This window comes from Arachis hypogaea, chromosome 1 (genome assembly GCF_003086295.3).
Source record: "Arachis hypogaea cultivar Tifrunner chromosome 1, arahy.Tifrunner.gnm2.J5K5, whole genome shotgun sequence".
NCBI classification, from domain to species: Eukaryota; Viridiplantae; Streptophyta; class Magnoliopsida; order Fabales; family Fabaceae; genus Arachis; species Arachis hypogaea.
Genome location: NC_092036.1, coordinates 8523967 through 8530199, shown reverse-complemented (window position 1 = coordinate 8530199; position 6233 = coordinate 8523967).

Below are 6233 nucleotides of genomic sequence, written 5' to 3'. Positions count from 1 at the left end.
ATATCCTTTGTGATGGGACTGCCTCATTAAAAACTTTGTCAAGAAAAACTCAATGGAAAAAACCTGACCAAGAAAAAAAGAGTACAGTCTCCTCCTCTTGTCGATATCATTTAATACCTTGAAATCGGCGCATCCCAATCTGATGTACCAATCTTTCTAAGGAGGATTTTAGAAGTGACTTTATAAATAAATCTGACAGATTATCACTTGAGCGGATCTGTTGGATATCAATTGTTCCTTAATTTTGAAGGTCATGAGTGAAGAAGAATTTGGGACAAATATATTTTGTTCTATCACCTTTGATGTATCCACCTTTAAGTTGAGCAATGCATGCTGTATTATCTTCAAACAGAATAGTTGGAGCTATCTTATGATCAACCAGTCCATATGATGACAGAATATATTGGATCAAACTCCTAAGCCAAAAATACTTGTGACTTGTTTCATGTATAGCTAGTATTTCAGCATGATTAGAGGAGGTTGCTGCTATCGTCTATTTTGTGGACCTCCATGATATAGCTGTACCACTATATGTGAATATGTATCCTGTTTGAGATATTCCTTTGTACAGATCAAATAAGTATCCAGCATCTGCATAACCAACTAATTGTGACTTTGATTCATATAGATAAAACAAACCCATATCAACTGTTCCACGAAGATATCGAAAGATTTATTTGATTACATTCCAATGTCTTCGGATTGGACAGGAACTATACCTTGCTAGTAAATTCACAGTAAATGATATATCAGGTCGTGTATTATTAGCAAGAAACATTAGTGTCCCAATGACACTGAGATATGCTACTTCAAGAACAAGGATATCTTTATTTTCTTCTTTAGGACGGAATTGATCCTTTTTCACATCCAAAGATCTTACGATCATTGGGATACTTAATGGATGTGACTTATATTAGAGTTTAGGGTTTAGGGTTCTTTATTCATCAAATAACATGCACAGAATCGAACCGGTCGACCGAACCCAAACCGACCCAAGCCTAACCTATTAAGCACCCAAACGAAGCCTTCTTCTTCATTTTATCCCGGTGATGCGCTAAACAAGTGGGAGAATCACATCTACAAAACCTAACATCTCCGAAAATTCAATCGTCCGTAACTTTCAATTCGGAGCTCCGATTGACGAGCCGTCAGCGGCCACGCGTTCGTCTTAGAATTCTCTACAAAACCCATGGATCAATTTGGTAAAAATCTAACAATTTTTTACTCAAAAATTCTTCCCTAATTTCGAAATTTATGATTTTGATTTTGAGAAATTATGTGATTTTGATGTTCTAAGATCGAATCAGCTCGTGGATAGTGTTGGGTTTTGTTGATTTCATCGATGGATAAGGTAAGGAATTGTTGAATCCTTGCGAATTATTGAATTAGTGAACCCTATGATGATTATAGTGATATTGTGTGAATTATATTGTGTTCTTGTTGATTTAGAGTTCAATTGGACGGTTTGGAACAAAATCCGAGTGATTAAACTTGAGAAATTGAAGTTTGGAAGCTTATAGCTTGTGAAATGAGAGGTCTTTAAGGTGTTCCTAACTTAGGGAGGAATTGGCTAAGGTATGGTTTTGATTTCTCGTAGTTAATGTTTAATGTCACGTGAAAACTTAAGTTAGAAGACCTTAAGATAGGAATGAATTGAATGAATAATTGATGGATTGTGTATAAAGGATGAATGAATTTGTATGTGTTGGATTATGACTTTGATGAGTATAAAATAATGATGATTATTGATGTGTTGAGGGTTGATGGAGAGTTTGTGAAATTGAATTGAATGGATTGGTTGAGAAAAGTGTGGTTTGATTTTGTAAACGATTTAATATTAGAAGTGGTTTGATTTTGAAATAATTCGATACTAGAAATGATTTGAATGACTAAAAGTTGTTTGGTTTGGTGGTTGGGACCGTTAAAGGGTGGCAAAAGTCCAAGTTTTAAGGGAGATGCTGCCAAAATTTTTATGAAAATAGGAGGTTTTGTTTGAAGTGGTTATTTAGAAAGATTTGAATTTTTAATGTAACACTCTACCACACAAAGTCTTATACTTAAGTCATAAAATTGAGGTGGCAAGGTGTTACGACATCTCAAAATAAAACACACAGTAAAAAGGTGGATAAGATTGAACGAAAAAGATAATATATATATATATACACACACACATATATATATATAATTAACAAGTTCTAGACTCGGCTCGTGAAGCAAAGACCGACCAAAGTATACATATACATATATATACACCCCAAAGTAACCCAAAATAGAAAACTGACAATCTGTTTCTTCGAGTCAACCTCCAAGAGGGACAAACATAAAATACAAGGTGGAGAATCTATATACATATGTAAATACAAACAAAATACAACCCTGAGTGCCAATAGTTCTTCGCTTCCTCAGAGTCTCTAGAATACATAGTGTGGTGCTTCTCAACTTGTATTTGAAAAATAACAACATGTACGGAATGAGAACCGGAAGTTCTCAACATGGTAGTGGTGTCCATATATATAGTATATAAGGTCCTCGAAAACCCAGAGACAATTCTAGAACTTTGACACTCAGTTTTTAAAACTTAAAGATTTAAAACAGTAGCCATAAGTGGGGTAGCTCTCTAATATTCTTAATTTTAACTAAACTCTAAGTTGAACCAACAACTATTCACCTTTCTCCACAATCCTCTAAAACACCGGTAGGACCATACAGACAAACAAAACAGTCAAAGTAAATACAAGTAGAATACAAATACGGCAGGTAGTAAATATAGCAGGTAAACATAACAATCACATTAGCAAACTCAATTAATGCACAATCAAGCAATACAAACAATGCATGCCTTTTCTACTGGCCGTGAGCTCACATGTCGGTTACTTTGCTAGAACCCGACACACCCGGTAGTTAATCCGGATATGACATGCCTCCACACTCTTGGAATATAGTGCTCGTCACACTCTTGAGATATAGTGCCCGTCACACTCATGGGATATAGTGTCCGTCACATTTTCTGGGATAAAGTGTTCTCACACTCTTGGAATATAGTGTCTGCCACGATCTCGAGATATAATACCCGTCACACTCATGGGATACAGTGCCTGACACACTTTCCAAGGTAAAGTGCTCCTACACTCTTAGGATATAGCGCCCGCCACGCGCTTGGGATATAGTGTCCGACATACTCATGGGATATAGTGCCCAACACACCTTATAATAGAGAGGAAACTCAACATACTCATCATCAAGAATCTCAATCAGATTTCCATTATCATGTTCATTCATAATCATTTACATTCATTCATTCAATATCATTATGGTACTTCCTCAATTAATCAATCATAGCCATAGTCACTGTCTACCAAGGATATAGTTCTCATCACACTCTTGGGATATAGTTCCCGTTACACTCTCTACTGACACTCACTATTTATCATTACCACCCATATACCCTCTCTTGTACACTCACATTTCATAAATTCATATCTCAATTCAATCTCAAGTTCATTATTTATCATCATCATCATCGATCATCATTCACTTCTCATTCAACATTGCCAACACCTCATTACTTAGTTACTCGCTTTATCCACACTTTTCAATTCAAATCCCCCACTTCAAAACCTCTCTTCACTTCTAAATCACCATTTCTTCCTAGTTTAACCCCCTTCATTGCCCTTACAACTCAATTATAGGGTGTTAGAAAGTAAAAATAGAGGTTTAGAGGTTCAACAACATGTTAAGATCATAAAAATACAACTTTGCTGAAAATAGGGTCCCATGTACGCATGCATGTTCACGCGTACGCGGTGGTGTACTTTACCCTGCTCACGTATGCATTTTATAATTTTATTTTGAGTTATTAAGAAAATGATTACGTTTTGAGTTTGTTTTATTTAGAAAATAATAAATTATGTTTTGAGTTTGAATTATTGATGAACAAAATGGGAGGAATGATGTTGATTGAATGAGAACGGAGAATGATGATATTATGATTTTAAAAGTATGATTTTGAATGAAATTGAATGATAATGAGAATGGGTTTGAAAATGAATTTGAATTTGATTGAGATATACGTGACGGAGTAAGAGGCAGTTGCGTTGTCCACTTGTTTCGGATAAAGACTGAGACTCGGCTCCGGGTAAGATGCAGTGGTGCTACCCACTTACTTCGGATAAGAGTTGAGAAGTTGGGTAAGATGCAGTGGTGGTATCCACTTGCTCCGGATAAGAGTTTAAGACTCCAGGTAAGATGCAAGGGTTAATTTTTGTCGCCGCTTGCTCTGGATTGAGAATTGTAACACCACCTGGGTAAGAGGAAAGGGTGAGGTGGTCCCCTTACTCCGGGTACACGGATAAGATGCAAGGGTTGCGCGCGATGTCCTACTTGCTCCGTGTTTGATGTTTGGTCCAGGGTTAACTACCGGACATGTCGGATATTTTGGCTTTATAACCGACAGATGAGACTCATCTGCCATAGGGCAGGCATATATCATATGCAAATATGTGTTTTATTTGATTGTGCATTAATTGGGCTTGCCTATGTGATTATTATGCTTACCTGCTATATTTTCTACCTGCTGTATCTGTATCCTACTTGTGTTTGCTTTGTCTGTATTGCTTGTCTATGCACCGGAGTTTTGGAGGAATGGAGAAAATAGAAAGTGAAGGATTGGATCACAATTAAATTAGAGTAAATCGATAGTGAATTTTAGGCTTAGAGTTTAAAGAGATAGAAAGAGAACTATAGAATTAGAGTTAGATTGAGACTTGGATACCTTAGAAAGTTTTACCAAATTTATGGTTTAGTTTATTCCTTTAAGTTTATATCTGAGTGTCGGAGTTTTAAGAATGCCTCTGGCTTTTTCGAGACCTTTTATATTAACTATGTGGGCACATTTACCATACTGAGAATTCTCGGTTCTCATTCCATACATATTTCTGTTGCTTTTGAGATGCAGGTTGAGAGGCACCTCGCTGAGCGTCTGGAGTTTCCGTGGAAGCGAAGTTGGGTTTGTTTTGAGATGTTGTATTTTGTATTTATGCTATGTATATATGTAGATAGATTCTCTTCTGTATATATTTTATGTTTGTCCCTCCTATCACCGCTATCATGGGCCACGTGGTTGTTCCCTTGAGCTGCCATTGCCGTTTTGTTTCTCTATTACTTTCTAAGTCCAGTAGGTAATTTCTTTTTGGAATCCTTGATATATCAGTTTCTGTTATATGTGGCTGAGATTTTGTGGCGTTATTTAGGATTAAGCATCGGTGCTTGCATGTCGTGTTTGAAGTCGCTGTTGTTGCTTCGAAAATGGTCCGACGCTGTGGCAGTTGCAGGACGCAAGGAAAATGGGTTTTAATGCATTTGGGTTTTGTGATTTTCGACGAGTTGATGTAGGAGAGTATGCTTAAATTCATTTTACTTTCAAGAGTTGTTATAAGTCGATAAACGTATGAAAAATGTATTTTTATAATTACGTGACTCTTATGAATTGAATTGAACTATTTGGATGGATGTAATTATTTACTTGATTGATTTATTGAATTATTAAGGAAGCTGGTTATTTTGGTTTGATGTTTTGATTTGTTAAGTTGGTTATTCTTGAATTGATTTTTCTTGAATTACTTGAAGAGGTTTAATGTTGGAATTTAGTTTAATTTTGGAAATGTTTGATATTAGAAAAATTCAAAACTGGAATTTAGTTTGATTGTGGAAAAGATTTGATATTTCAAGCTAGTTGGAAACGTGTTGGAAAATGTAGTTTTGATGGGACCCGTAAGGGTGGCATAGTCCGAATTTTAGAGGAGATGCTGTCCAAATTTTTATAAAAATTGGAGACTTCGTTTAAAATAGTTATTTAGAAATATTTAGATTTTTTAGAATTTTATAATTTGATTTTTGCAGTTATTAAGAAAAGGGTTACATGTTGAAGTTTGATTTATTTAGAAAATAATGAATTATGTTTTGAATCTGAATTATTGAAGAAAGTAACAAGAGGTATGATGAGAATGAGTGTGAGAATGAAGATTGATTTTCTAGTATTATTTTTGAATAATTGAATGATAATGAGAATGAATGTGAAAATAAAATTGAATTTGATTGAGATACCTAGGCAGTAGCAAGGATTGTGGTTCGTCCCGCTTGCTCCAGGTCAGTGATTATGATGCCTGGATAGTAGCAGCAGTAGTGGATTATTCCACTTGCTCCAAGTTGAGCTTTTAAACACTCGCCTGGGTAGT